The 17,150-nt window shown below is 48.3% G+C and overlaps 1 pseudogene; it reads left to right on the plus strand.

Annotated features, from left to right (window-relative positions):
• Nucleotides 1-655: 655 nt before the first annotated feature.
• Nucleotides 656-11,231, plus strand: LOC120051104 (annotated as a pseudogene).
• Nucleotides 11,232-17,150: the final 5,919 nt, after the last annotated feature.

Genomic DNA, 17,150 nt, shown 5'->3' on the forward strand with positions numbered 1-17,150 from the left:
GTCCATAAGCAAATATTGTTCCTGAGAAAATGTTAGCCATTTAATATAGTTATGTCAATAAAGAAGTCAAAGCCATAAAGATGTCAAATACAATTACTGTTTAAATAGTGTTACTTAGTGTTCAAAATATATTTATATGGTCAACATACTATAATCTTTACTGAACAAAAATATAAACTCAACAATTTCAAAGATTTTACTTAATTACAGTTCATATAAAGAAATCAGTCAATTGAAAAATTCATTAGGCCCAAATCTATGGATTTCACATGACTAGGAATACAGATATATCTGTTGGTCACAAATACCTTTAAAAAAAAGTTTTTTAAAAGTAGGGGTGTGAATCAGAGCACCAGTCAGTATCTGGTGTGACCACCATTGCCTTATGCAGCACGACACAGCCACTTCACAGAGTTGATCAGGCTGTTGATTGTGGAATGTTGTCCCACTCCTCTTCAATGGCTGTGTGAAGTTTCTGGATATTGGCAGGAACTGGAACACGCTGTCGTACATGTCAATCCAGAGCATCCCAAACATGCTCAATGGGTGACATGTCTGGTGAGTACGCAGGCCATGGAAGAACTGGGACATTTCATCTTCTAGGAATTGTGTACAGATCCTTGTGACATGGGGCCGTGCATTATCATGCTGAAACATGAGGTGATGGTGGCGAATTAATTGCACAACAATGGACCTCAGGATCTCTTCACGGTATCTCTGTGCACTGAAATTGCCATTGATAAAATGTAATTGTGTTAGTTGTTCGTAGCTTATGTCTGCCCATACCATAACACCACAGCCACCATGGTGCACTCTGTTCAAAACGTTGATGTCAGCAAACCGCTCGCCCACGCGACACCATACACGTGGTCTGCGGTTGTGAGGCCGGTTGGAAATACTGCCAAATTCTCTAAAACTACATTGGAGGTAGTTTTAAGGTAGAGGTAGAGAAATAAGGTAGAGAAATAAGGTAGAGAAATTAACATTCAATTATCTGGCAACAGCTCTGGTGGACATTCCTGCAGTCAACATGCCAATTCTGTGGCATTGTGTTGTGTGACAAAACGGCACTTTTAAGAGTGGCCTTTTATTGTCTCCAGCACAAGGTGCATCTGTGTAATGAATACGCTGTTTAATTTGCTTCTTGATATGCCACAACAGTCAGGTGGATTGATTATCTTGGCAAAAGAGAAATGCGCACTAACAGGGATTTAAACAAATTTGTGCTCTAAATTTTTGTGCGTATGTATAATTTTGGGGATATTTTATTTTAAGATGTGACCAAAACTTTACAGGTTGTGTTTATATTTTTGTTCAGTGTACATGAGGCTAGAATGAAATGTGATGTTCCTCTGGTCTTCTCTGTCTGAATGTGTCCCTCTCCTACACAGGTCCATGTCTCCTCTGCGTCAGTTCAGGATGCTTCCAGAGGAAGTCATCAAGAAGATTGAAAAGAAGAACTTCCCCTTCGAGCGCCTCTATGACCTTAACCACAATGAGATTGGTGAGTCTGCTCTGCATTGCACCCCAAATGCCCCACCTCGATCTGGACCCACTAACACTACACACTCATTGATTCATCCCTGGTTGTTGAAGTTGTCACTGCCTCTAGCAACTTACCCCGAAAATTAGTTGGCAACACTGTTCACAATCCCTTACCATTATAACCTTGAACAGTGGAGACAAGAGGCTTTGTAAGTTCCTGGTACAGCTGTAGAGTTGTTTCTTCAGCACTAAATACACGGTCTGTAAGGAAACAAATCATACAAATAAGTGATTCACGTTATTGCCTGCATGTCCGGCCAACATTCATACTCGCCTTTAGGAAAACTCACAGAAACTGAAGTTCTTGGTCAAATTTCCATCGTCAACCTGATGAATTGTCTGCTTATCAGCTTTCCAATAGAACTTGACCGGCTCGGCGCTTTCTGCAGCAGTTTCCTCCCTACGATAGATGAACAACATTAGAGAGATCCACCACAGATAAAGCTACTGTAGGTAGTTAGCAAGCCAATGTCTCAACTTTTACAGTTATTTTACAGTTTACAGTTTACAGTTATTATACAATCATGTAGTTGGTACAAATCAGATCTGTTGGCTTGCTAGATTAATTAGTTACCTACTAACTTACTGTAACTAGAACTAAGTCAGCGCAAACTATTTTTATTTTTTTATTTCACCTTTATTTAACCAGGTAGGCTAGTTGAGAACAAGTTCTCATTTGCAACTGCGACCTGGCCAAGACAAAGCATAGCAATTCGACACACAACAACACAGTTACACATGGAATAAACAAAACATACAGTCAATAATACAGTAGAACAAAGAAAACAAAAAGTCTATATACAGTGAGTGCAAATGAGGAAAGATAAGGGTGTTAAGGCAATAAATAGGCCATGGTAGCGAAGTAATTACAATATAGCAATTAAACACTGGAATGGTAGATGTGCAGAAGATGAATGTGCAAGTAGAGATACTGGGGTGCAAAGGAGCAAGATAAATAAATAAAAACAGTATGGGGATGAGGTAGGTAGATAGATGGGCTGTTTACAGATGGGCTATGTACAGGTGCAGTGATCTGTGAGCTGCTCTGACAGCTGGTGCTTAAAGCTAGTGAGGGAGATATGAGTCTCCAGCTTCAGAGATTTTTGCAGTTCGTTCCAGTCATTGGCAGCAGAGAACTGGAAGGAAAGACGACCAAAGGAGGAATTGGCTTTGGGGGTGACCAGTGAGATATACCTGCTGGAGCACGTGCTACGAGTGGGTGCTGCTATGGTGACCAGTGAGCTGAGATAAGGCGGGGCTTTACCTAGCAGAGACTTGTAGATAACCTGTAGCCAGTGGGTTTGGCGACGAGTATGAAGCGAGGGCCAACCAACGAGAGCGTACAGGTTGCAATGGTGGGTAGTGTATGGGGCTTTGGTGACAAAACGGATGGCACTGTGATAGACTGCATCCAGTTTGTTGAGTAGAGTGTTGGAGGCTATTTATAGATGACATCACCGAAGTCGAGGATCGGTAGGATGGTCAGTTTTACGAGGGTATGTTTGGCAGCATGAGTGAAGGATGCTTTGTTGCAATATAGGAAGCCGATTCTAGATAAAATTTTGGATTGGAGATGCTTAATGGGAGTCTGGAAGGAGAGTTTACAATCTAACCAGACACCTAGGTATTTATAGTTGTCCATGTATTCTAAGTCAGAGCCGTCCAGAGTAGTGATGCTGGACGGGCGAGCAGGTGCGAGCTGTGATCGGTTGAATAGCATACATTTAGTTTTTACTTGCGTTTAAGAGCAGTTGGAGGACACGGAAGGAGAGTTGTATGGCATTGAAGCTCGTCTGGAGGTTAGTTAACACAGTGTCCAAAGAAGGGCCAGAAGTATACAGAATGGCGTCGTCTGCGTAGAGGTGTATCAGAGAATCACCAGCAGCGAGAGCAACATCATTGATGTATACAGAGAAGAGAGTCGGCCCAAGGATTGAACCCTGTGGCACCCCCATAGAGACTGCCAGAGGTCCGGACAACAGGCCCTCCGATTTGACACACTGAACTCTATCAGAGAAGTAGTTGGTAAACCAGGCTGTTGAGTCTGCCAATAAGAATGTGGTGATTGACAGAGTCGAAAGCCTTGGCCAGGTCGATGAATACGGCTGCGCAGTATTGTCTCTTATCGATGGCGGTTATGATGTCGTTTAGGACCTTGAGCGTGGCTGAGGTGCACCCATGACCAGCTCTGAAACCAGATTGCATAGCGGAGAAGGTACGGTGGGATTCGAAATGGTCGGTGATCTGTTTGTTAACCTGGCTTTCAAAGACCTTAGAAAGACAGGGTAGGATAGATATAGGTCTGTAGCAGTTTGGGTCTAGAGTGTCACCCCCTTTGAAGAGGGGGATGACCGCGGCAGCTTTCCAATCTTTGGGAATCTCAGACGATACGAAAGAGAGGTTGAACAGGCTAGTAATAGGGGTTGCAACAATTTCGGCAGATCATTTTAGAAAAAGAGGGTCCAGATTGTCTAGCCCGGCTGATTTGGAGGGGTCCAGATTTTGCAGCTCTTTCAGAACATCAGCTATCTGGATTTGGGTGAAGGAGAAATGGTGGGGGCTTTGGCGGGTTGCTGTGGAGGGTGCCGGGAAGTTGACCGGGGTAGGGGTAGCCAGGTGGAAAGCATGGCCAGCTGTAGAGAAATGCTTATTGAAATTCTCAATTATTGTGGATTTATCGGTGGTGACAGTGTTTCCTAGCCTTAGAGCAGTGGGCAGCTGGGAGGAGGTGCTCTTATTCTCCATGGACTTCACAGTGTCCCAGAACTTTTTTGAGTTAGTACTACAGGATGCACATTTCTGTTTGAAAAAGCTAGCCTTAGCTTTCCTAACTGCCTGTGTATATTTGTTCCTAACTTCCCTGAAAAGTTGCATATCATGGGGGCTATTCAATGCTAATGCAGAACACCACAGGATGTTTTTGTGCTGGTCAAGGGCAGACAGGTCTGGAGTGAACCAAGGGCTATATCTATTCCTAGTTCTAAATTCTTTGAATGGGGCATGCTTATTTAAGATGGCGAGGAAGGCACTTTTAAATAATAGCCAGGCATCATCTACTGACGGGATGAGGTCAATGTCATTCCAGGATACCCCGGCCAGGTCGATTAGAAAGGCCTGCTCGCTGAAGTGTTTTAGGGAGCATTTGACAGTGATGAGGGGTGGTCGTTTGGTCGCAGACCCATTACGGATGCAGGCAAATGAGGCAGTGATCGCTGAGATCTTGATTGAAAACAGCAGAGGTGTATTTGGAGGGCGAGTTAGTTAGGATGACATCTATGAGGGTGCCCGTGTTTACGGATTTGGGGTTGTACCTGGTAGGTTCATTGATAATTTGTGTGAGATTGAGGGCATCAAGCTTAGATTGTAGGATGGCCGGGGTGTTAAGCATGTCCCAATTTAGGTCACCTAGTAGCACAAGCTCAGAAGATAGATGCAAGATAGATGCAAGCAACCTAGTCCCCATCAGTGATGTCCCAGGAATTTGTACTAAACTGCAACGGAAATTGGAGGGCAATGGAATTCAGCACCTCTTTCCAGGTTAGCAGGCATGAAGGAGTATAAGTTAAATCTGTTTTGCTATCATAATATGGGGAGGAAAGTACTCCTATTCTATTGTGTCCACTGTGCAGTACATGCAGAGGTCATCCCAGCCATTTTAGAGAATGTCTCAAGGTCTATTGATTGGAAGAGGGGGCTACAAACCCAGTGTCACACCTTGGCCTTAGTTAGCTTTGTTTTCTTTATTATTTTAGTTAGGTCAGGGTGTGACTTGGGGGATGTATGTGTTTTGTATTGTCTAGGGGTTTTTGTATGTTTATGGGGCAGTGTTCAGTCTAGGTGTATGTATGTCTATGGTTGCCTAGATTAGTTCTCAATTAGAGACAGCTGTCTATCGTTGTCTCTGATTGGGAACCATATTTAGGCAGCCATATTCAAAGGCAAAGGCTGGTAGGAAACCTGCGCCAACTCCCCGTGCTTACCGTGGAGAGCGAGAGTACGGGCAGACACCGTGTTATGCGGAAGAGCGCACGGTGTCTCCTGTACGTGTACATAGCCCGGTGCGGTACATCCCAGCTCCTCATATCGGCCGGGCTAGAGTGGGCATCGAGCCAGGTGCCATGAAGCCGGCTCAACGCATCTGGTCTCCAGTGCGTCTCCTCGGGCCGGTGTACATGGCACCAGCCTTACGCATGGTGTCCCCGGTTCGCCAGCACAGCCCAGTGCGGGTTATTCCACCTCCCCGCACTGGCCTGGCTACGGGGAGCATTCAACCAGGTAAGGTTGGGCGGGCTCGGTGCTCAAGAGCTCCAGTACGCCTTCACGGTCCGGTCTATCCGGTGCCACCTCCTCGCCCCAGCCCATTACCACCAGTGCCAACACCATGCACCAGGTTTCCAGTGCGTTTCCAGAGCCCTGTTCCTCCTCCACGCACTCGCCCTGTGGTGCGTGTCTCCAGCCCGGTACCACCAGTTCCGGTACCACGCACCAAGCCTCCTGTGCGTCTCCAGAGCCCTGTACGTCCTGTTGCTGCTCCCCGCACTAGCCTTGAGTTGCGTGTCCTTAGCCCGGTACCACCAGTTCCGGCACCACGCACCAGGCCTACTGTGTGCCTCAGCAGGCCAGAATCTGCTGTCTGCCCAGCGCCACCTGCGCTGCCCGTCTGCCCAGCGCCGCCTGCGCTACCCGTCTGCCCAGCGCCGCCTGCGCTACCCGTCTGCCCAGCGCCGCCTGCGCTGCCCGTCTGCCCAGCGCCGTCTGAGCTGTCCGTCTGCCCAGCGCCGCCTGAGCTGTCCGTCTGCCCAGCGCCGCCTGCGCTGCCCGTCTGCCCAGCGCCGTCAGAGCTGCCCGTCTGTCCTGAGCCGTCAAAGCCGCCCGTCTGTCCTGAGCCGCTAGAGCCGTCCGTCAGTCAGGAGCCGCTAGAGCCGTCCGTCAGTCAGGAGCCGCCAGAGCCGCCCGCCAGTCAGGAGCCGCCAGAGCCGCCCGCCAGTCAGGAGCCGCCAGAGCCGCCCGTCAGTCAGGAGCCGCCAGAGCCGCCCGCCAGTCAGGAGCCGCCAGAGCCGCCCGCCAGTCAGGAGCCGCCAGAGCCGCCCGCCAGTGAGGAGCCGCCAGAGCCGCCCGCCAGTCAGGAGCCGCCAAAGCCGCCCGCCAGTCAGGAGCCGCCAGAGCCGCCCGCCAGTCTGGAGCCGCCCGCCAGTCCGGAGCCGCCCGCCAGTCCGGAGCCGCCCCTCAGTCCGGAGCCGCCCCCTCAGTCCGGAGCCGCCCCTCAGTCCGGAGCCGCCCCTCAGTCCGGAGCCGCCCCTCAGTCCGGAGCCGCCCCTCAGTCCGGAGCCGCCCCTCAGTCCGGAGCTGCCCCTCCGTCCAGTGGTGCCCTCTAGGATGGTCTTCAGTCCGGGACTTGCTGTAAGGGTCCCCGCCCCAGAGGCACCACCAAAGCGGGTATTGACTATGGTGGAGTGGGGTCCACGTCCCGCACCCGAGCCGCCGCCGTGAGAAGGCCCACCCGGACCCTTCCCTTCTGTGTCAGGTTTTGTGGCCGGAGTCCGCACCTTTTGGGGGGGGGGGGGTACTGTCACACCTTGGCCTTAGTTATCTTTGTTTTCTTTATTATTTTAGTTAGGTCAGGGTGTGACATGGGGGATGTATGTGTTTTGTATTGTCTAGGGGGTTTTGTATGTTTATGGGGCAGTGTTCAGTCTAGGTGTATGTATGTCTATGGTTGCCTAGATTGGTTCTCAATTAGAGACAGCTGTCTATCGTTGTCTCTGATTGGGAACCATATTTAGGCAGCCATATTCATTAGGTAGTTCGTGGGTGATTGTCTATGTCTTTATGTTAGTTGCTTGTGTCTGCACTTTTGTTTTATAGCTTCACGGTCGTTTGTTGTTTTGTATAGTTTGTCAATGTTCGTTTCGTTTTCGTCTTCGTTTATTAAATATGTATTGTTATCACGCTGCGCCTTGGTCCTCCTCTCTTCAATGTTACGACGATCGTGACACCCAGAAACATTTTTGTGTCTGCACCAACGGGGAGTGGCAATACTGGCATTCGTTATACCTGTTATTCAGGTATGAATTAAACCATCAGCCATACATTTTTTTATGGAAGGTGTGTTTTCTTTCATTAGATCGAATGTAATCAGTTTGATGTTCTCATGTCGTTTTAGGCACTGATGGAGCGAGTTGTATGTGACATCCGGGTTTTGACAGTGTTGCCCACCAAAGAGCTTGCACAGCAGGTAACTAGGGTCAAACCTTCAATCTCCATGATGGAGATAACTTGTGATTATTTTTGGTTAGCTCACATCCACTGAAAAACGTTGAATGTTTTTCCCCAAACAGGTTTGCAAAGTATTCAGTTCATATGCGGAGGGCACCAGCTTGAAAGTGGTCATACTCGCTGGTGGAAAAAGTTTTTTTCCACAGAGCAGGCATCGCTCTCTGAAACCCAGTCAAGACACATCAAGGTCTTTCTTCCTTGGTAGATATTCAATTATTCTATTTGTTTAAGCTTAGAGTTTCCTTTCACTCAAAATAGTCCTTTGTGCATAAATGACACCATGATTTTAAAGAGAAAATCAGTCTGAAAGAGATACATTTTGCTCTTTGTACAGAGGTGGAACAAACCACAGTTTGGCAGACATTGTTGTCGCAACCCCTGGGAGACTGGTTGATCACATCAATAAGATTGATGGTTTCAGTTTGGAACACCTCCGCTTCCTTGTGGGTCACTAATACAAGTACAGTGTCCATTTTATTTGCATGGATGTTATGACTAACAGTATTTAAATAAACTATTCATAATTCATGATGGTCTCAATATAAATCCTTCTCTCAGATCATTGATGAGGCAGACCGGATGATTGACAGCATGCACCAGTCTTGGCTCAGTCAGGTGACCAAGGCAGTTTACAGATCCAAGAGGGGTTCTGAAGCAGTCTCAATCTTCAAGAGGACAGAGCCTGCACTTATCACTGCAGCGAGGTAAGACCTCACTTCTCAGGATTCTTTCAGACAGTACTGGAAATTCAGGACTGGCAACTATGTGGTTTGTTTGTTAGAGAATACAAACTGTACTACACCTATGGATTGTGTGCTTTCACACATTATTCTCGGATATATGCATTTCGGTGATTTAAACATTTCTGTTTTTTATTTGTGGCAGCTTGTCACCAGCCTCAGATGCCTCTAACGGAAGCTCCTGTTCTCAGCCACACTGACTCAGAATCCAGAGAAGTTGTAGCAGCTAGGCCTGCATCATCCCAGACTCTTCAGCTCGGTCCATAGTCAGTCAACGACCCCACCCTGAGTCTCAAGAGAGGTTCAACTTCCCCCAGGGCCTGACAGTACTTTACCAAAAAAATAATCGCAAGAGATTTTTTATTTCTCCTATATCCTAGAGCAATGTGTCACTGTGGTCTCTTTTTGGGGGGAGTACTATGTGCCCTGAACTCTGAGTAAGAAGCCTCTCCTCATCCTCCATTTCATACTGTGCCTGAAGTTTAGTCCCATTCTGTGCTTCACCAATTCCAGAGAAGCCGCTCACGGGTTGGTGAATCTTCCATGGCCTTCTCCTTAATGCATTATTTGATGATGTCCACAGCCATAAGATTTGCTCTCTGTTCTCTCTAGCAGACTGTGTCTGCTAGTGCAGCTTTTTGGTGGAGTGCAGGCACCTGAGTTCTCCTCACGACTCCCAATGACAGGAAGAGAACCCTCAAGGAGTTTGAACAGGGAAAGATCCAACTGTGAGTATGAGTGTCTGTTTGAGGATAATTGAACGTTCTATTTTCTTTGCCAAATATATAATATATACACTGCTCAAAAAAATAAAGGGAACACTAAAATAACACACCCTATCTGAATGAATGAAATATTCTTATTAAATACTTTTTTCTTTACATAGTTGAATGTGCTGACAACAAAATCACACAAAAATTATCAATGGAAATCAAATTTATCAACCCATGGAGGTCTGGATTTGGAGTCACACTTAAAATTAAAGTGGAAAACCACACTACAGGCTGATCCAACTTTGATGTAATGTCCTTAAAACAAGTCAAAATGAGGCTCAGTAGTATGTGTGGCCTCCACGTGCCTGTATGACCTCCCTACAACGCCTGGGCATGCTCCTGATGAGGTGGCGGATGGTCTCCTGAGGGATCTCCTCCCAGACCTGGACTAAAGCATCCGCCAACTCCTGGACAGTCTGTGGTGCAACGTGGTGTTGGTGGATGGAGCGAGACATGATGTCCCAGATGTGCTCAATTGGATTCAGGTCTGGGGAACGGGCGGGCCAGTCCATAGCATCAATGTCTTCCTCTTGCAGGAACTGCTGACACACTCCAGCCACATGAGGTCTAGCATTGTCTTGCATTAGGAGGAACCCAGGGCCAACCGCACCAGCATATGGTCTCACAAGGGGTCTGAGGAGCTCATCTCGGTACCTAATGGCAGTCAGGCTACCTCTGGCGAGCACATGGAGGGCTGTGCGGCCCCCCAAAGAAATGCCACCCCACACCATGACTGACCCACCGCCAAACCGGTCATGCTGGAGGATGTTGCAGGCAGCAGAACGTTCTCCACGGCGTCTCCAGACTCTGTCACGTCTGTCACATGTGCTCAGTGTGAACCTGCTTTCATCTGTGAAGAGCACAGGGCGCCAGTGGCGAATTTGCCAATCTTGGTGTTCTCTGGCAAATGCCAAACGTCCTGCACGGTGTTGGGCTGTAAGCACAAACCCCACCTGTGGACGTCGGGCCCTCATACCACCCTCATGGAGTCTGTTTCTGACCGTTTGAGCAGACACATGCACATTTGTGGCCTGCTGTAGGTCATTTTGCAGGGCTCTAGCAGTGCTCCTCCTGCTCCTCCTTGCACAAAGGCGGAGGTAGCGGTCCTGCTGCTGGGTTGTTGCCCTCCTACGGCCTCCTCCACGTCTCCTGATGTACTGGCCTGTCTCCTGGTAGCGCCTCCATGCTCTGGACACTACGCTGACAGACACAGCAAACCTTCTTGCCACAGCTCGCATTGATGTGCCATCCTGGATGAGCTGCACTACCTGGGCCACTTGTGTGGGTTGTAGACTCCATCTCATGCTACCACTAGAGTGAAAGCACCGCCAGCATTCAAAAGTGACCAAAACATCAGCCAGGAAGCATAGGAACTGAGAAGTGGTCTGTGGTCACCACCTGCAGAACCACTCCTTTATTGGGGGTGTCTTGCTAATTGCCTATAATTTCCACCTGTTGTCTATTCCATTTGCACAACAGCATGTGAAATGTATTGTCAATCAGTGTTGCTTCCTAAGTGGACAGTTTGATTTCACAGAAGTGTGATTGACTTGGAGTTACATTGTGTTGTTTAAGTGTTCCCTTAATTTTTTTGAGCAGTGTATATTTGTTCTGTTCAAGTTTGATCAGCACTGATGCTGCTGCCAGAGGCATTGTCATCAACGGGGTGAAATGTGTTGTGAACTACGATGCACCACAGTTCTTCAGGACGTACATTCACAGGTAAGCTAGCTTGATCGTTACACCTGTAACTGCATTCGCTAAATTGTATTTGTTGTTGTAGCTTGTATATGCAATGAATGTTATTAGGTGTTCTGCCTTCCTGTGACAGTATTTGTGTTGGAAAAGGGTTGGAAGGACTGCAAGAGCTGGAAAAGCTCTTACAAAAAAAACATAGTACACAAAGAGAAATGGAGATTATGTGGATGTGTGGCCAAGGCTGAAATGAGATCACTGCAGAAAGTAATATTCTGTAAAACAGCTTTGCTCCTGCATTAAAACAACACATTTCACTGCACCTATCTGGTGTATGTGACAATAAAACATATTGGATTATATAATACACTGAAAAAACATAAACGCAACATGTAAAGGGTTGGTCCAATGTTTCATGAGCTGAAATAAAAGATCCCAGAAATGTTCCATACTCACAAAAAGCTTCTTTCTCTACAATCTTGTGCACAATTTTGTTAACATCCCTGTCATGTGAAATTCATAGATTAGGGCCTAATGAATGTATTTCAATTGACTGATTTCCTTTTATGAACTGTAACTCAATAAAATCTTTGAAATTGTTGCATGTTGCGTTTATATATAGTTTTCTTCAGTGTAAATGCTTTAGTTAAAGATCTACAGTCCCTGTATGCTAATTCTGGGTGATGTTGGTGGTTGCTATTCTACAGGAGAATAACTTCAGATGGTGAAGGATGCAGGCACCCCTGGGATCCACAAACAGATAGTCAAGCCTGGGAGCATGAAAAGCATGGAACCCCACTATCAACAGACGCTACTGGAGCTGGGGAATATCATAAAGGTACTGTAATTGACCCAGATCACTGAAATACACTGTAAAACTCAAACAGAAAAGGTACAACTGTTGATCTTGTCCGTTACTGGTTGCTCTAGTATCATCGTCATCATTATGTCACAAGTTGTCATGACTTAACAGTAAATCTGTTTTATTTTTCTCCCCAGGGTGAAAAGGCCAAGAAGCATATGTAACAGTGACTTACGTCAATATACTGTAAGATTGTTTCTTCTCTCATGACAGACAAAACCAGAGGTCAGTGCACACACAAGATTTGTATTGTTTTTTTCCTCAAATAAATATGGGACATGTCAATTAATCTTTGTTCTTATCACGTTTCAGGAGAAGACCCAGATGCAGACAGTGTCGAAGTAACAAAAGTTTATTACTAGAACAGGGGGCAGGCAAAACAACAGGTCAAGAGCAGGCAGAGGTCAGTAATCCAGATCAGAGTCCATAAGGTACAGAATGGCACACAGTCTCGGGGTCACAGCAGGCAGAGGTCAATAATCCATGGTGGTGTGACAAGATACCGAACGGCTAGCAGAATGGTCAAAACAGGAACTATATAAAGACAGGAGCAAGGGGAAAACCGCTGGTACCGTAGGCTTGACGAACTGGCTACAGACAGAACACTGTCTGTTGGGGATAATGGGGAAGATGGGCGACACCTGGAGGGGGTGGAGACAAGCACAAAGACGGGTGTAACAGTTTGATGAAATTATCAATTAAAAAACACTGCTGAGCATTGGTGGCAGAGTTCACATGACCCACTGTGTGAACAACGACCCATTACAAAACTATAGTGCCATCATGTCCGTCCTGACGTGTGGTGGCTAGAGATTTAAAAACTCAAATCCAATCTTATGTCTGATAAGAAATCGAAGAAGGCCAAAATGTCCTTTTATCCTGTCAGTATAAACGGCACTGATTTCCCAAATGCATTGAGATATTAGGAGAGATTGTTATCTCTGTTATTGCTGACCTGCACATGTTCTAGACACGCTTCATGGTTACATTGCAAGAACATTCATGTTTTCAGTTTTCTGAGGGTTAGGAGAAAATTCCATCAACATCCCACCAAACATACACAAAACATGATTGGCATGTTCCCACAATAAAATATATCAATGTTCTAAACACATTTCATGGTAACGTTGCAAGAACGAATGTGTCCAGTTTTCTGTGTGTTAGAATAGTCCAACTTCACACTAAACATACACAGAACATGGTTGTCATGTTCTCAGAACGTAAGATATTGTTCTAGACATGTTTCATGGGAACGTTGCAGGAACATATGTGTATCAGTTGTCAGGATGTCGCGTGATGGTCCCAAAGAAACAGTCTCCCAAAAAATGGTTTCATAACACATCATGCCTTGGTACTGTTGCCGAGCCAATCAAGGCCTTAATTGGTGAACCACTGATCCAGTCACAGCTCTTTGTCTGCTGGCAAGGTTAGGGATGCACACTGATTTTAACATAGTGTTTTCAACTTACATACAGTGGGGCAAAAAAGTATTTAGTCAGCCACCAATTGTGCAAGTTCTACCACTTAAAAAGATGAGAGAGGTCTGTAATTTTCATCATAGGTACACTTCAACTATGACAGACAAAATGAGAAAAAAAAATCCAGAAAATCACATTGTAGGATTTTTTATGAATTTATTTGCAAATTATGGTGGAAAATAAGTATTTGGTCACCTACAAACAAGCAAGATTTCTGGCTCTCACAGACCTGTAACTTCTTCTTTAAGAGGCTCCTCTGTCCTCCACTCGTTACCTGTATTAATGGCACCTGTTTGAACTTGTTATCAGTATAAAAGACACCTGTCCACAACCTCAAACAGTCACACTCCAAACTCCACTATGGCCAAGACCAAAGAGCTGTCAAAGGACACCAGAAACAAAATTGTAGACCTGCACCAGGCTGGGAAGACTGAATCTGCAATAGGTAAGCAGCTTGGTTTGAAGAAATCAACTGTGGGAGCAATTATTAGGAAATGGAAGACATACAAGACCACTGATAATCTCCCTCGATCTGGGGCTCCACGCAAGATCTCACCCCGTGGGGTCAAAATGATCACAAGAACAGTGAGCAAAAATCCCAGAACCACACGGGGGGACCTAGTGAATGACCTGCAGAGAGCTGGGACCAAAGTAACAAAGCCTACCATCAGTAACACACTACGCCGCCAGGGACTCAAATCCTGCAGTGCCAGACGTGTCCCCCTGCTTAAGCCAGTACATGTCCAGGCCCGTCTGAAGTTTGCTAGAGAGCATTTGGATGATCCAGAAGAAGATTGAGAGAATGTCATATGGTCAGATGAAACCAAAATAGAACTTTTTGGTAAAAACTCAACTCGTCGTGTTTGGAGGACAAAGAATGCTGAGTTGCATCCAAAGAACACCATACCTACTGTGAAGCATGGGGGTGGAAACATCATGCTTTGGGGCTGTTTTTCTGCAAAGGGACCAGGACGACTGATCCGTGTAAAGGAAAGAATGAATGGGGCCATGTATCGTGAGATTGAGTGAAAACCTCCTTCCATCAGCAAGGGCATTGAAGATGAAACGTGGCTGGGTCTTTCAGCATGACAATGATCCCAAACACACCGCCCGGGCAACGAAGGAGTGGCTTCGTAAGAAGCATTTCAAGGTCCTGGAGTGGCCTAGCCAGTCTCCAGATCTCAACCCCATAGAAAATCTTTGGAGGGAGTTGAAAGTCCGTGTTGCCCAGCAACAGCCCCAAAACATCACTGCTCTAGAGGAGATCTGCATGGAGGAATGGGCCAAAATACCAGCAACAGTGTCACGATCGTCTTCGTGAGAGAGAGAGGACCAAGGCGCAGCGCGTGAAAAATACATCTTCTTTTAATGAAGGAAAAACAAACACTTACAAAATGAACAAAACAAACGATCGTGAAGCTAAACCTGAACTAAGTGCACACATGCAACATAGACATAGACAACTACCCACAAAAGCCTACTGCCTATGGCTGCCTTAAATATGGCTCCCAATCAGAGACAATGAATGACAGCTGTCTCTGATTGAGAACCAATCTAGGCAGCCATAGACATAACTAGACAACTATACTCTACTCTGCCCCATACACATACAACACCCCATAGACACTACAAAACACATACATTCCCCATGTCACACCCTGACCTAACTAAAAAACATAAAGAAAACAAAGAATACTAAGGCCAGGGCGTGACAGTACCCCCCCCAAAGGTGCGGACTCCGACCGCACAACCTGAAATAGAAAGGGGAGGGTCCGGGGTGGGCCCCATCATGGCGGCGGCTCGGGTGCGGGACGTGGCCCCCACTCCACCATTGTCAATACCCGCTTTGGTAGCCTCCTCCAAATGGCCACCCTCCAAATTAACAGCACCGGACTAAGGGGCAGCACCGGAATGAGGGGCAGCTCCGGACTGAGGGGCAGCTCCGGACTGGCTGGCGGATCCTGGCTGGCTGGCTCTGGCGGATCCTGGCTGGCTGGCTCTGGCAGATCCTGGCTGGCTGGCTCTGGCGGATCCTGGCTGGCTGGCGGATGCTGGCTGGCTGGCTGGCTCTGGCGGATCCTGGCTGGCTGGCTCTGGCGGATCCTGGCTGGCTGGCTCTGGCGGATCCTGGCTTGCTGGCTCTGGCGGATCCCGGCTGGATGACGGCTCAATGCTGGATGACGGCTCTGGCTGGTCATGGCTGGATGACGGCTCTGGCTGGTCATGGCTGGATGACGGCTCTGGCTGGTCATGGCTGGATGACGGCTCTGGCTGGTCATGGCTGGATGAAGGCTCTGGCTGATCCTGTCTGGCGGAAGGCTCTGGCTGATCCTGTCTGGCGGAAGGCTCTGGCTGATCCTGTCTGGCGGAAGGCTCTGGCTGATCCTGTCTGGCGGAAGGCTCTGGCTGATCCTGTCTGGCGGAAGGCTCTGGCTGATCCTGTCTGGCGGAAGGCTCTAGCGGCTCCTGTCTGGCGGACGGCTCTGAAGGCTCATGGCAGACGGGCGGCTTTGCAGGCTCATGGCAGACGGGCGGCTTTGAAGGCTCAGTACCGACGGGCAGTTCATGCGGCGTTGGGCAGACGGGCAGTTCAGGCGCCGTTGGGCAGATGGGCAGTTCAGGCGCCGCTGGGCAGACGGCAGACTCTGGCCGGCTGAGACGCACTGTAGGCCTGGTGCGTGGTACCGGAACTGGAGGTACCGGGCTAAAGACACGCACCTTCAGGCTAGTGCGGGGAACAACAACAGGGCACACTGGACTCTCAAGGCGTACTATAGGCCTGGTGCGTGGTACCAGCACTGGTGGTACCGGGCTGAGGGCACGCACATCAGGGCGAGTACGGGGAGAAGGAACAGTGCGTACAGGGCTCTGGAGACGCACAGGAGGCTTGATGCGTGGTGCCGGAACTTGAGGCACTGGGCTGGATACACGCACCACAGGGCTAGTGCGTGGAGGAATAACAGGGCTCTGGAGACGCACTGGAAGCCTGGTGCGTGGTGTAGGCACTGGTGGTACTGGGCTGGAGCGGGGAGGTGGCGCCGGAAATACCGGACCGTGCAGGCGTACTGGCTCCCTTGAGCACTGAGCCTGCCCAACCTTACCTGGTTGTATGCTCCCCGTCGCCCGACCAGTGTGGGGAGGTGGAATAACCCGCACCGGGCTATGTAGGCGAACCGGGGACACCATGCGTAAGGCTGGTGCCATGTAAGCCGGCCCGAGGAGACGCACTGGTGGCCAGATGCGTTGGACCGGCTTCATGACATCCGGCTCAACGCTCAATCTAGCCCGGCCGATACGTGGAGCTGGAATGTACCGAACCAGGCTATGCACTCGTACAGGAGACACCATGCGCTCTACTGCGTAACACGGTGTCTGCCCGTACTCTCGCTCTCCACGGTAAGTACAGGGAGTGGGCGCAGGTCTCCTACCTGACTTCGCCACTCTCCCTCTTAGCCCCCCCAAGACATTTTTGGGGTTTACTCACAGGCTTCCTACCGCGTCGTCGTGCTGCCTCCATTCGCCGGTATCCCTCCTCGCACTGCGCCAGAGAATCCCAGGCGGGCTCCGGCACTCGCCCTGGGTTGATCGCCCACCTGTCGATCTCCTCCCACGTAGTGTAGCCCAGATCCTTCTCCTGCTTCCGAGCTAGCTCCTCGAAATGCCGCCTCTCTGCTTTCGCTGCCTCCAGCTCAGCTTTGGGGCGGCGATATTCCCCTGGTTGAGCCCAGGGTCCCTTTCCGTCCAATATTTCCTCCCATGTCCACGAGTCCTGGTTTCTTTT

This window comes from Salvelinus namaycush, chromosome 1, assembly GCF_016432855.1.
Source record: "Salvelinus namaycush isolate Seneca chromosome 1, SaNama_1.0, whole genome shotgun sequence".
In the NCBI taxonomy this organism is placed as follows: Eukaryota; Metazoa; Chordata; class Actinopteri; order Salmoniformes; family Salmonidae; genus Salvelinus; species Salvelinus namaycush.